General features: G+C 41.0%; 1 protein-coding gene across 8 annotated transcripts in view; it reads right to left on the bottom strand.

The window, feature by feature from the left end:
* Window positions 1-7255, bottom strand: part of TAB2 (TGF-beta activated kinase 1 (MAP3K7) binding protein 2) — an 82568-nt gene extending 75313 nt beyond the window's left edge. For 7 of the 8 annotated variants that reach the window (XM_081529927.1, XM_081529929.1, XM_081529931.1 and 4 more), the window contains exon 1: window positions 6121-6513. The gene's annotated coding sequence lies outside the window, so the exon portion shown is untranslated. Of the gene's footprint in view, window positions 1-6120; window positions 6514-6930 lie in introns of those variants that run through there. The other variant, XM_081529926.1, reaches the window with a different exon arrangement.
* Between the last annotated feature and the right edge of the window lie 8147 nt (window positions 7256-15402).

Genomic DNA, 15402 nt, shown 5'->3' with positions numbered 1-15402 from the left:
TAATTTATAATGTCAGTATAAATCTACAGTTTCATTGAAATTGCCTTAAAGAGACAAACGAGATAAGCTTGTCTTTTAAAGGTTGGTTAAGAGTGCAAAATTATGCATGAATTATTTTTTCTACTCTGCTTTAAAAATTGCTATTCACTTTTTTACTTTAATGTCAATAACTTCATAGGAATAGGTTCACAAATACTAATCTAGTATTACTAGATTAGTAATCTACTTATTAGTAATCTAAATACTAATCTAGTTGTAAATAACTGATTTCATTTTCTTCCTTCTAATCTCTAGGACCTTTTTTTCAAACTTTTGGCTAAATTGAAAAAAAAAAAATGGCATTCGGAAGACCGTGTGATACCTTAGTCTGTGTTTAAAACAAGAGATTTAAAGGCTTAAGTCCAGCGTAAGCACTTTTCAAAATCAGAAGGTGCTTACTACCAAAAAGAGTTGTGATATCAAAGGAAAACTATCACTAAGAGTCGTTCAGCACTGAACACACAGTATTTCTTGAGCTCCTAAGTACAGGCCAGGCACTGAAGACATGGTGAAGTCAAGACTGAAAGGAAAATGAGACATGGTCTGTCCTTGAAAAACTCAGTTGAGTGATTTCCCAGGCTAAAAATGAGAAACAAATCATTACAATCTGATCGACCATTCCACTCTTTCTTCAAAAAACTTATCCACAATTAGCATTATTTTCTCTTTGTAAAGTTTTGCTTAATACTTTGTGAATACTTTGGATTACCCCCATCACACAATAAAGGCATAATAATTAAAGAAAAAGTGAACATTTATTGAATACTCAGACTGCGTTAAAGGTTTCACAGTGTTCCATGGATCCTATACAATATTTTTATCTACTTCTCAAAATGCTGATATTCAGCTCATTAACAAGATCTGTCACCATGTTTCTTCATCATGAAGACCAAGTTTACTCCTGACAGCACACTGATTCGACAGTAGGTACCAACTCTCCAGAAAGTTTGACTATAAATTACAGTTGAGTTTTAATTAACCTTATTCTACCAGAGAAGAGTGGTAACTGTTCAAATACAATGTGTATTAAACAATGTCCCCCACAGTGCTGTGAAAGCTTCTTGGAAGGGTTACCAACTTCAACTATGTTTGTTTTATAACAGAACTCCAGATAAGCAACAGACAAAAAAGTTCCAATGTATTGAGCCCCTTCTATAAATTAGATAATTTACACAAAATGTATAATTTATCATAACAACCTTATAGATACACTCATTTTACAGAGATGAAAATTAGCTCAAAGAGGCTGAGAAATTGTAGTTGATCTCAAATCACAAAGCTAGTAAGCGGCAAAATCAGGATTCAAACCAGTATAGCAGACTCCAAGATTTCTGTTGAGCCAAAAAGCAGCTTTCTGAAGCACGACCAACACCAAACTGCTATTAATTAAAACTCTGAAGTATAAACATAATGTCGTTCCCAAGTTATGAAATATCGTCTTAAAGAAAAAAATTATGTATGGGAGTTTTTGTTTCTGAAATCAAATAAAATATCCATTATGCAGTTTTTAAAAGAGCAGATAGGCAATGTCTGTTCCCCAACCCCCTTTTCTGTCTTATGTTTCTCCACAGTACTTTTCTTTCTCAGACACACTTGATTTTCCTCATTTATTATGTCTTCCACTACTAAAATGTAAACTACATGAGGACAGAAATCTTGTCTATGTTATCCACTGCTGTCATCTCCAACATCTCTAAGAGCCCTGGCACATAGTAAGTGCTCAATAAATATTTGTGAAACAATAGAAAACTTGATACCCAGTAGGTATTCAACAATATTAGTTTCTCTTTTCTTTTACTATGTAGGAAACACTAAAAAGGTTAATGTTAAGATATTAAAGGCCAAAAGAAATTTGCCACTTCCTTGATACCAAATTTTGAGCTGAAACAGATTAGAAATCCAATAGACTTTCTTGTTAAAGTAAAATGTTAAGGCAAATCAAAAAGACACATTTAGCAAGTCTCATTTAGCAAGCATCATCTATTGGGGTCTACATAAATTATACTTCAAACAAAGCACTTTTTTAAGTGCCAAAACTTAAATCAATTTTCATAGAAATCCTTTATTGACATTAATATTCACAATTTTGATTTGTGGCGATTCTGACTTCTATCTCCTTCCAAAACATCAACTTCTCAGCTGACACATCTTACTGTGCTTTTTAACAGGAGCCCATTCCTTTAGAGGATTCAGAAATTAGAAACAAAGCCTATTTTGTAAAACGAGTCAATAAAAATCAAAGTCTAAATGAAATGAGTAACTTTAATGCTGGAAGGCTAGTATTAAGTACTACTTAATACCAAACAATGTGTTTTAAGGAATGGAATACTTAGAAAAACCAAGACAAAGACAGCCATTTTAAATCTCTGACTCTATCAAGATCACAGGCAAGTTTAGTAGTTAACTAAAGGGAACACGGGCTTCCCTGGTGGCTCAGATGGTAAAGAATCTGCCTACAATGGTGGAGACCTGGGTTTGATCCCTGTGTTGGGAAAATCACCTGGAGGAGGACATGGCAACCTACTCCATTATTCTTGCCTGGAGAATCCCATGGACAGAGGAGCCTGGTGGGCTATACAGTCCGTGGGGTCGCAAAGAGTCGGACATGACCGAGTGACTAAGCATATCACTAAGGGAACATAAAGCACAGTACTGGCTACCCCTGAGTACTTACTTAGGGATTTTAGCTTTCTGATTAAGTCAGTGTCCTTGGTTCAGTGGTAAAGAATCTGCCTGCCAATGCAGGAGATGCAGGTTCAATCCCTGGATCAGGAAGATTCCCTGGAGAAGAAAATGGGAACCCACTCCAGTATTCTTGCCTGGAGAATTCCATGGACAGTGGGGTCCATGGGGTCACAAAAGAATTGGACACGACTTAGGGAGTAAACAACACTCTGTCATTCACCATAAAAAAATGAAATCTTAAAATACCATATAAGTATTCTGGAAATATGAGCCAGAGGCAAAGAAGTAAGAACATATTAATACATATGTTTAGATTTCATATGATTTCAGTCACCAAATCCTTACCATCTTAATACACAGGATTAAAAATTACTTACTACTAGCACTCCAGCATTAAAGTTATGCAGTTCATTTAGACTTTCACTTTGATTTTTATTGACTCATTTTAAAAAATATCACATATAGATTGTGAGAGTCTATCAAAAGATTCAGACCAAATCTCCTTAGAACAGCTCAGCATGATGACTTTCCTATGCTTGGCACCCACCACTATTCACATCTCCATTTTCCTAGTTGCCTAAAATTGTTCATCTAATCCTCTACTAGCATCTTAGCTCCTATCTTCTTCCTTATTACTGTTTTGCCCCATTTTCACATTTGCCTCTGTTATTACCTCATAATCCTTCTATTTTACAGAGTCCCAATCTTAGATGGATCAAATGAAGATGACATAAGTGACATAATGGAAAAGTGCTACTATTGTTCTCCTTTGGGTCATAGGAGCCTGGCCAGGTAGAGATACAAAGGAATTGAAGCTTTCTTGAATTATAGTTTAATTCACAAATTTTATATGTTGTAAAGATTATCAGGAACTTTTTTCCCACAACATCTACAACAATGTAAAACATTGCCTTTTAACGTATGTTGATAATTGTTAAAAAAATAAAGTTTTAGTCTTGAGTTTATACAATTAAAAAAAAAATGCTGTTTCAGAAAATTCACACATTCCTCATGGGACTTTTTTGGCACGTAAACCCACAAAGTTTCATGCAAATGGTGTACATTACACCTATTTTGCACAGTGCCATATGTTCATAGATACACATGTCGATTTTATCCTAAATAGTATTTTGAGAAAAGAATTTTCCTTACAGAGAAATGTACAGAAGTATAATAAATTTTTATTTGTGTCAAAACATAAGACTAATCATTTTAAGACAGTTACCCAAGTGTAAAGTGTTACTAATACTAAAGAAGCAATACTCAGTAATAATGTAATTGGGGATCTGAATAATGCTTACTTTGTAGTTTAAAAACCTCCTGATTTCATTAAATGCAATAATTATATGCAAGTTTTAAATAATATCATTAGTTGAAGGCAAGTGCTTCTTTTCAGTAAAGAGAGGACCAAATATAGGTGTCATTTCAATCAGATCAGATTAAAACATTTTTCAGAAAATTTCTATCAGATGAGAGTGATCGTTTATACACTTAACAAGTTACAAAAGCACAGGTTGCACTACGTGACAGTTCACTAGAGAGAAGTGAAAGGCATGCATTTCATCAGCGTTCCCTGAGAACAGTTTTGAACTCAAGAAAAGGTATTCCACTTGCCCAAAAGCAAGATGAAGTAACATAGTATATGCAGCAGATGACTTATTCATCTAATTAACACATTCAACTTTCAGTTGATCCTTTAAAGATTCAAATATTAAGCACCTTCTATTAGAAAGTGATAAGATTTAAGAGGGGAAAAAAAACCCAACAGAAGTTCTGAATCACTGGAATTTTTGTTCTATTTCCTGTTAACACACTGATAGTGCCATCATTCAATATATTCGTTCCATACACTTCTTTTTAAAAAAAGCTATAGATCCTTTTTAAACTTGACCCTTTTTAAATTTGTAACTGATTTATCTAACAATTCCTCCCATTGTTTCTAATTTAAGTGCTCAGCCAAAGCGCACAAGATGAAAAGCATGTCTGTCTTTATTAGAAAATGTAATGGTTTCAAAATCTTAAGTTTCAAACTGGGATTAAAATCAAGCACGATTTCACTGTTACAAGGAATTCAAAGATATTTTTAAAAAGGTGTCAATACTCTGCCACTGTACGAGGAGTGTGGCAAGCAGTAGTAGTGTAAAAACTGAAAGCAAAATTCTGTTCCATGCCCACCAAAATTCCCGGCCAAATCCGAAATTGCATAATGAGCAACATACTCTTTAGAGTGAGCTAAAGCACAAAGTGATTCCTTTCATAAAAATGTGAATCAACCTGACCTTAAAGTCTGACACTGTTACAAACCTACCTAAAACAGACAAAATGGATGCAAAATTATACTGCCTCACTGTTGCCTCAAATACGACCTTAGTGTTCAAGAACTTTCCAATGAAATACAGCACTCAAAACGGCCTCGTACTGGCGACCCGAAATTGACGGACTCTTGAGAAACCCCCGGGAAGCTGCAAATTCCCTCCACCCTCCTGGAAACCCCTCTTATCAGAAACATTTGAAGAATTTCTCCACAACAATTAAGCTGACTTGAAGAATGGAAACCCAACATCTCAAATATACTATATATGGAATGAAACATGGCCAAACACATAAATACGGACGCACACGGTCTCTGACACTGTGGTACACTACCCTGCCCGGGCCATCCCACAGCATCAGCCACAGAAAGATACACCTGTCACCTGTTCGGCGATACCCAGACCCTTCCAGCCTTCCTGCCACAACCACAGTCTTAGGGTTTCAGACTGATTGAACAGAAAGCTAGAATTATCTATCCATTGAAATCTAGGGGCCACACGTTCCCAGCGGGGCTGGCTCCCCACTTGAAAAAAGGCTGCAGAAAACCAATATTGGAAAGGGAAACGACATTCTCCCCTCCACTACCACCACCAGATTCCCTCGGTCTCTCCCCTCGCCCAGAAGTCATCTTGATTCGGGCCACGACTCCCCCTCAAAGGCGTTCTCCTTCCCCCACCCCCCATATCTCGCACATGCCAAAGGGGCGGACCGGGGGGCACCCGTGCAGGCAGGGGCCCTCCCCACCCCCCTGGCACCCTCCCCCACCCGGGGCTCTCCCGGCGCCCGACTCCAATGAATCTCCCCCTCCCCCTACTCTTAGTCCCCCGAGCCCAGGCCCGGCCCGATGCTCCCCACCCCCGGCCGCTCAGGAAGACTTGGGGGGGCACCCCCCTCTACCTCGCCACTGGGGAAAGAAGGAGGCGGAGGAGAGGAAGAGGGAGAGGCAGAAGCGGACGCCCCGCAAGGGCCTCGCGAGTCGGCAGAGTCCCTTCCAGATGAAGGGGGGGTGGCGGTGGTGCGGGGAAATGAGGGGAGAGCCGGGACTGCGGGTCCCGCCGAGGCCCGGCAGCGCTGTCCGCTTACCCTTCGCCGCCGCCGCCGCCGCTTCCCCCTCCTCCTCCTCGGCCGCCGCCGCCGCCGCCTCTCCCACTAGGGCAGCCGTCTCCACCGTCGCCGCCGCCTCCACCACAGCCGCCGCCAGCGCCGCCGCCGCCTCCGATTCCACCCGGCAGGGGGGACACCTCAGCCCTCCCTCCCTCCCCGCTCAGCCCCTCCGATCGGCCGCCGCCGCCGCCAACTCCCTCCGGCCGCCGCCGCCGCCGCCGCCGCCGCTCGTGGCTGAGGGGGAGGGGAGGGGGGTCGGGCTGGGTCGCCCCGCCGGCGGCCGCTGCAGATCAAAAACGATGGCTGGGTGGCGTCGCCGCTCCCCGCTCCTCCGCTCCAGTTCGCTCGGCCTCCCTACCTCCCTCGGCCCCCACCCCCCTCGCGCTCGCCTGCCCTCCCCCCACCCCCCCAGCTCTCGCTCGCTCTCGCCGCGGCTCCGCCAGCCCAGTGCAAATCAAAATACTGTCACACAATATGGCGGCGCGGCCGCCGGCAAACACCGCGAGATCTGCGGCCGCTGCTGAGGCGGCGGCTGTGACGAGGCCTTCCCCCAGTCGGGCGGCGGGGGAGCGGCCGGCGGCGGCGGCGGCGGCGGCGGCAGCGGCAGCGGCGGGGAGATGCTCTTTCTCCGCCCTGCACCCCTCCCCCGACACTAGCAGCCTCCACGCCCGCCTTGCGAAGGCTGGAGCGAGAACGTTGCCCGGCCGCGCGGTTAGGCGCGGGCGGCCGCCGGGGCCGTGCGGGAAGGGTCGCCGAGGCAAACGGCTCCGGGAGGGCCCGGGATCCTACTTTTGACGTTTTATCCCGGCCGCCGTTACTTGGAGGGGTGTGTGTGTGTGTGGAGGGAAAGTGCAGGTTTCTCCTCCCCTCCCGCTCCCAACGGGCGCCGGTCGCAGTTTGGGTTGAAAGGAGAAAAGAACTCCGCTCCCCGAGGCTCGGCCCGTCCGGAAGCGGGCAGCGGGACCTGCAGGGCAGCCGGCCTCGCTGCGCGGGAAGAGGCCCCGAGGTCCCGGCCGCGGGGCGGACCGGACGCCGCGGCCGCCCCGCGCTTGCTCCCGGCCGGGCCGCCGAGGGCGGCAGGTGGGCCTGCGGCGGAGGCGGGTGTGCGGCGGCAGCGGGGCGGGGACACACCCCCTCGGAGGCCGGCGGCTAGGAGGCCTCGGGCTGACGAGAGTGACCCGAGCGGGAGACCGGCGTCGTCCCGAGGGTGTGCGAGACACGTCCTAAAAGGCTCGGAGCTCGCAGCTTCGAGTCTGGAAAAGAGTGTTGGGCTCTTGAGTTTTCTTGAGCGCTGGAAAGAAAAACCAGTCTAAATGCTGCGAGGGTTTTGTTGTTTCGATTTTATTTTAATTGCACGTTCCTAGAAGTCCTAGAAGTTGAGCCAAAGACACTTTAACTTGGGGGTGGGGGGGAGGAGAAGGAAAGACTTGTTTCTATCTTCTTAAAGAAATATTTAATTTCCCCCTAAAATAAAACGTGTTCAACACTCACACATTTCTCACAATGTAAGATATTTATTTAAACATTCGGCGTTTTAATGGTGTCCTAAACACTACAGCATTTTTTTTTTGTCCCTGTCCAAAATGTCCATCTCCCTGCCAGTTTCTTCCTTGAAACGATTCTTACTCCCGAGAAAAATCCTCCAGAGTGAGCGCTGTGGTTACAGCCAGAGCCTTTAAGCGTGTGTACACACACACACACACACACACACACACACACACACACACACCCCTTTAAGAAGTACAGGCTTCTCTACACACACAGACACACAGACACAGACACAGACACACCCCTTTAAGAAGTACAGGCTTACACACACAGACACACAGACACAGACACAGACACACCCCTTTAAGAAGTACAGGCTTCTCTACACACACAGACACACACCCTTTAAGAAGTACAGGCTTCTATACACACACACACACACACACACACACACACATTCTCTATGGTTAAGGTACTTTAGCCAGTATCATTTAAAAATCCTTGAAATATTGGGATAGGGCACCAGTTCAAAACTTTCCTCACATCAAAAGCCGAAAGTACTCATTGTTACTTACTGGATCTGAATTTAAGTATTTTTCTATTGTCGATATCATTAAGAGGAGTAAATCAGGATTTTAAAAAATGGGAAGACTATAGTTTTAATGTATTCAATGTTGGATAATAAAAAAGATCACTGAATCTTAATACTTTACATTAGTTCTCTCCGAGGAGCTATTTCCATACTAAATGTTAAATTAATTGATGAAATGAGTTTAGAGCAATTGAGTCCACTATTTAATAAATTTAAGCGAAACCACTATAAAATATAGAGCCAACGATTCGTTTTGAAATGGTAGAATTATGTATTTTATCCAAACTATTGTTAGAAATTTATTTAATGAAATAAATATACACATTTTAATAGAAATATAATGTTTTATAATCTTAGGAATACAAATAAGTATGAATAGCTCAAGTCTAAGAACCAGTGGGTGGCAGAGAAGGTATGTATAACAATACATCCTTGAAGCAATGCTGAAAATCTTTAACCTGGATCTAATGATAAGAAGCATCAAACCCAAATAGAGAAAAATTCTACAAAATAACTGGCCTGTATTCTTAAAACACTGTCAGTGTCCTGAAAGCAAAACAAAACTGCAGATTAAAGGAAACGAAAGACCTGACAACTAAATGCAATTTGTGACCTTGAACTGGATCCTTTATTGGGGGAGGGAAGTGCTATAAAGGACATTATTGGGATAATCAGTGTTGGTGGAATATGAACTATAAAGTACGGTATTCATTTAAGTTTCCTGAATATATTATGTATGAGACTATCCTTGTTCATAAGAAAACACACTGAAATATTAAGGGGTAAAGGAAATTTATGTATGCAATTTTTTCCCTAATGAATCAGAAAGAAGAAATTATAACCCTTATGCATACATACACATTTCTCACATCCCATTCACATATACAGAAAGATTGATAAAAACTGATGAATCTAGGTAATCTTTTTTTTTTTACTGAAGAATCAGTTTTATTTCTGTTGAAGTTCAAATATGATGGAAAAGTGGTTATCTCCTAAAACAAAGAACTTAAAATGAGCCATAACAAAGGACTAATAAAAAGTGAGATTTCCAAAATACAAGAACAGATGGATTCCAAAAAAGGATCATTCACAGGACAAAAGAGAAGATATTTTCTTTTTTGGAGTTCATGACAACATTATAGCTTATTTTTCAAGGATGGTTTAACTGTTCTCATGCTGGAAAGTGGGAGTCTGTTTTTTTTTTTGGTAGTAAAAATCATAACCTTAAATTTACCATCTTAACCATTTTAAGTGTACAGTTCTGTAGTGTTAAATATATTCACATTATTGTGAATATCTAGAACTTTTTCATATTGCAATATTGAAACTCTACACACACTAAACACTAATTCCCTCACTCCCTTCCCCACAGCCCTTGGCAACCACATGGCTATTTTTAAGTTTTAAAATGTGTTTAAATATTTTTTAAAGACTTGGTGAATATGGGAGTTTCTGTACTATTCTTGCAGTTTTTCACTGTCTGGAATTATGCAAAATAAAACATTTAAAGAAATAGAGGTTTAAACTGCAGAGTTCCTTGCTTAACCAAAAGAAGGAATGTTGTGAGATAGAGAAATATAGATATTCTTGCACAATGAAAGATAGAGAAAGAGATATCCTTTCACAATGGAACAAGCCATCTTTCTCAGTAACAGATGGGAGTTTCGGTCATTCAACTCTTCCTTCTTCTCCCTTATTTAAATTACTTAAATTTGGAACAAAAATATTTAGGAACCGTTACCTATATATTTGGTAGATGTGATATCCATAATTTGTGAGCCAATAAATATGCAGTGTCTATTATGCACAAGGCTCTGTGGAGAAAACAAGAGGAACAAAAGAGACTGTGCCTTTCAGATGCTCTCTGTAATGATTACAGAGATAAAACAGGACACAATCCCCATACTGCACTCAAGAGCCTTTTAGTCTAGTACTGTGTGGCCACTAGCTACTGGTAGCTATTTATATTTAAATTAATTAAAAGGAAAAATTCAGGCCCTCAGTTGCATTAGCCACATTTCAAGTGCTCATTAATCATCATCACAGAAAGCTCTATTGTACAGCACTGGTAGTAGACAAGAATAGTACACTGTATAAATACCAATAACATCAATACAAAGTAGTAATAAACACCACAGAAGCTTAGAGGAAGGAGAGACTACACTGCATGGGCTGGCAGTAGGGGAAACATCAGGGTCAGTTTCCAGAAGATTGTGTATAGGCAAGTGGAAATGGAGCAAGAATATTCCAGGCAGAGAAAATGTGAACAAATTGGGAAAAAGAGAGGTATATTCAAGGGACCATGCTTGTGCCTGTGTGTGCTAAGTCGCTTCAGTCCTGTCCGACTCTGTGTGACACTACGGACGACAGCCTGCCAGGCTCCTCTGTCCATGGGATTCTCCAGGAAAGAATTCCGAAGTGGTTTGCCATGCCCTCCTTCAGGGGATTTTTCCAACCCAGGAATTGAGCCCGTGTCTCTTGGGTCTAACCTGCATTGGCAGGTGGGATCTATAGGGGTGTGGTGGTGGTGGTTTTGTCACTAAGTCGTGTCCGACTCTTGTGAACCCATGGACTGTAGCCTGCCAGGCTCCTCTGTCCATGGGATTCTCCAGACAAGAATACTGGAGTGGGTTGCCATTTCCTTCTCCAGGGGATCTTCCCGACCCAGGAATCAAACTTGAGTCTCCCGCATTACAGGCAGATTCTTTACCAACTGAGCTACAATAATACAGGGGTGTACAAAACCACAAATGCTAAGCTGCTGAGCTTGGACTAATCTCTAGGCAATGGGAAGTTACTAAAGGTCTTTGGACAAGACAAAAGATATGATCAAATAGTTCTCTAGGAAGGATAATCTAGCAGCAGATTACGAAATGGATTAGGTTTGAGGGCATAAAGACCACATAGCTTTGCAATAGCCCAAATGAGAGATAGTGAGTTGATATAAAGTGGTCTATAAGTAAGGATATAATAAATTCCAATTTAAAATGGCTTCAGTTCAGTTCAGTTCAGTTGCTCAGTTGTGTCTGACTCTTTGTGACCCCATAGACTGCAGCAGGCCAGGTTTCCCTGTCCATCACCAACTCCCAGAGCTTGCTCAAACTTAAGCAGTAAAAAAATTTATATCTCACAAGTTTGGTAATTACAAAGTAGTGTAAACTTCAGACTTGAAAGATTCAGAAGCTTGATAATATCAAAGACCAGGTTCTTGCCATCTCTGCTCTGATGTCTTGGGTGTTGACATTATTCTATAGCTGATAATAGCAAGATGGTAATGGCAGTACCAGGCATCATTTCTTGAGCACATGATTTCCAGAGAAAGAAAAAGAGCTCTTCTAAAGAGAGGGAAGTGCTTCCCAGGTGGCTCAGACAGTATAAAGAATCCGCCTGCAATGCAGAAGGCCTGAGTTCAATCTCTGGGCTGGGAAGATCCCCTGGAGGAGGGCATGGTAACTCCATGGCAACCCATAGAGAACCCCCATGGACAGAGGAGTCTGGAGGGCTACAGTCCATGGTGTTGCAAACAGCTGGACACAACTGAGCGACTAAGCACAACACAAAGAGAGGGAAAATGTTCCCCAGGACCACTCCCCCTCACTCCCCCTCTCACTTCCCTCCCATCTCCTAGGCCATAGTTGAACCACATTCCTATTCATGAAATAGCTTCAGGTTCACATGATGGAACAAGTATCAAGGAGTCAAAGATGGAGAGGTGAGATGGAGAGGTGAAAGTCAAAATTAAAGCCTAAATGACTAGGGTCCATAGGAAGAAGAGGCATTATGGAAGGAAAGATGATGATTTTTGTGAAATCATCACAAATATGAGGTATCTAGGTAGAAATGATCATCAAGTAAAAACATGAGATTGAAGTTCAGAATGAAGATCAAAGTTGGGAATATGCGTTGGATATCCTCTGCAGAGATAAAATCAATGAAGCCATGAGATTGCCAAAGGAAAAGAGGGATAGAGAGGGTCTACAGCACAATATCAGAAAATAAGGTGGATGCAAAGAAAGTGTGGTCAGAGAAGTAGGCACACCTGGGCTGTACATTACACACCCTACAGGATTATAACTACAATCCTAAAGGAAATCAGCCCTGAATACTTATTGGAAGGACTTATGCTGAAGCTGAAGCTCCAATACTTTGGCCACCTGATGTGAAGAGCCGACTCATTAGAAAAGACCCTGATACTGGGAAAGATTGAGGGCAGAAGGAGAAGGAGGTAACAGAGGATGAGATGGTTGGATGGCATCACCGACTCAATGGACATGAGTTTGAGCAAACTCCAAAAGATAGTAAAGGACAGGGAAGCTTGATGTGCTGCAGTCCATGGGGTTGCAAAGAGACATGACTCAGCAACTGAATAACAACATTACACATAAATCAAGGGGGAATGGATGGAGTTTCAAGAAAGCCAACAGTGTTAAGTGCTATGGAGAGATTCAGGATGATACAGGTTTAGAAACATCAGGTTGCCAACTAGACAACTGTGATCTTTCAGAGTCTTTTCATAGTAAGGTAGAAGCAGATATATTTCAAGAGCTAGAGGTAAGCAGATAAGTAGAAGCATGAAATACTGACTACTCTTTCAGAAAGGTTAGTAGTTACAAAAGAGAAAGCTATATGAATGAATGTGTTTATAGCAATATTTATTTATAAGACTAAAAACTGGAAGCAACTGAACTTTCTGAATACACTATTGTTTTAAAATTGGAATTTGTGTACTCCACTGTATGTGATGCAGTCATTTAAAGTAACTAAGATTATGGAACAATATGGAAAAATACTTATTAAGTAAAAGAATAAGATAGAAAACTAAAAAAAACACTAGAGACATAGATAATAACAGCAAAAAGTATACATACTTGTGCATATGTAAGATACTGTTGTTGTTCAGTCATGTTGTTCAGCTAAGTCACGTCTGACTCTTTGCAACCCTATGGACTGTAGCATGCCAGGCTCCTCTGTCCTCCACTAAAATATATAAAATAATTATAATTGTTTTGGAGTTGTTAAAAATGGTATACGTATTTTCTGAGCTTTATATGTTACAAAAATTTTGTAATTAAAACACATATACATTATTTAAAAATATTAAATGGCAAAGACAGAGAATGGTAACTTGTGGTAACTATAAGGTTGAAAAATGTTTCCTTTTTTTGTTTTGTTTTCTTTGCTTTGGCAGGAAAGAAAAGACTTTTAGCTGTGTTTATAGGCTGGAGGGAGGAATTAAAAAAACAGTTTAGCTTTTTAAGACAAGGGACATATTATGAGACAAAAATAATTAAGAAAGGCAAAACATCCTAAAACATTTCTATGTGTTTATGAGTGTGCAAACTGAATGGCAATTCTAAAATTTATGTGGCAATATAAGGGTCTATAGTAATCAAGAGAGTTTTGAAGAACAAACTTAAGATTTTACACTACCAAGTTTAAAGACTTGTTAAAAGGCTCATTAATTAAGACAATGTGGTATTGGCACAGGGATAGATGCATATACCAAAGGAACATAATAGAGAATCCAGAAATAGAACTTGATTTATGACAAAGTCACTGTTGCAATTTAGCGAGGAATGGATATATTTTTAACAAATGGTGCTGGAACAACTGGCTATTCATACGGAAAAAAAGGATAATTCACTCCTACCTCACACCATATACAACAATTATTAATAACTCATGATGGATCACAGACATAAATGGGAAGTTAAAAAAAGCTTCTGCTAATCAAAAGACACTATAAGGAAAGTGAGTATGGAAGAGAATATATTTCAATATATATGCCTGACAATGGACTCACATTCAAAATATATGAAAGAAATTTCCATAAATTGGTAAGAAAAATTAATCAGCCCAATTTTAAAGTAAGGGAAAACTCTTGAAAAAGTATCCTGCAAGGTGATTTCCAAATGGCCAGTAAGTCCACTGAAAAGTGTTCAACATAATTTCCTATAAGGGAAATACAAATTACAAACACAATGATGTATTAGTAATAGTCACTAGAATGGCTAACATTAAAAAGTCTGACAATGCCAACTATTAGCAAAGAAGAGTGTAGAGCAACCTGAACTTTCATACACTGCAGAAACAAAGTGTTAGTCACTCGGTCACATCTGATGCTTTGCAACCCCATAGACTATGGCCTGCCAGGCTCCTCTGTCCATAGAATCCTCCAGGCAAGAATACTGGAGTGAGTAGCTATTCCCTTCTCCAGGGGATCTTCTCAACCCAGGAGATCAAACCTGGATCTCTTGCATTGCAGGCAGATTCTTTACCATCTGAGCCATCAGGGAAACCCAGACTGCAGACAGGAGTGTAAAATGATTCAGCCACATTGGAAAACTCTTAGACAGTGTCTACCGAAGCTAAACATTTGTCCTCTTTCTCACCTAAATACAATATGTTGATTTATTTTATAAGTCAGCTTGGCTGTGCCTGGTAGCCAAACAGCTCACTGAACATTTTTCTGGGTGTTTCCATGAGGTGTTCTTGTAAGAAATAAACATTTAAATTGGTGGACTCTGAGTACAATAAGGATGAGCTTCATCCAACCATTGAAGGCTTGGATAGGACAAAAGAATAACTTTTCCCCAACTAGGAGAAATTGTCCAGCGGATGGCTTTCTGACTTGAAGTGGAACATAGGCTCTGGTTCTCCAGCCTGCTGGCTTTTGAACTGAAACTACAGCATTGACTCCCCCTGGGTACCCAGGCTGCCTGCTCATCCTGTAGATTTGGGACTTGCCAGCATCCATAATCATGTGAGCCAATTCCTTATAATCTCTCCCTCATTCTCTCTATGTATTATATTGTTTTTGTTTCTCTGAAGAACTCTTATACACCAACAATTTCACTCCTGTGTATATACTCAAGAGAAAAAAATATGTGTCCATCGGAAAACACATACATGAGTATACATAGCATATTTATTCATAATAGCCCAATAATGAATGTTCATAGCAGCTTTACTCTTAATAGCTCCAAACTGGCCACAGCCCAAATGACTATCAAGAGAAGGATGAATAGATTGTAGTATTTTCATATAATGGAATAAGACTTAGCAATAAAAAGAATAAACTAGCCCTCTTATTTATAGTCAATTGATTTTCCACAAGACAATTTAAGAGGGGAAAGAATTGTTGTTTCAACAAATGGTACTGGGACAACTGGATATCCATA

The sequence above is a fragment of the Giraffa tippelskirchi genome, chromosome 9 (assembly GCF_054371585.1).
Source record: "Giraffa tippelskirchi isolate mGirTip1 chromosome 9, T2T-mGirTip1v1.2.pri, whole genome shotgun sequence".
NCBI lineage: Eukaryota > Metazoa > Chordata > Mammalia > Artiodactyla > Giraffidae > Giraffa > Giraffa tippelskirchi.
This window is presented reverse-complemented; position numbering and strand designations above follow the sequence as displayed.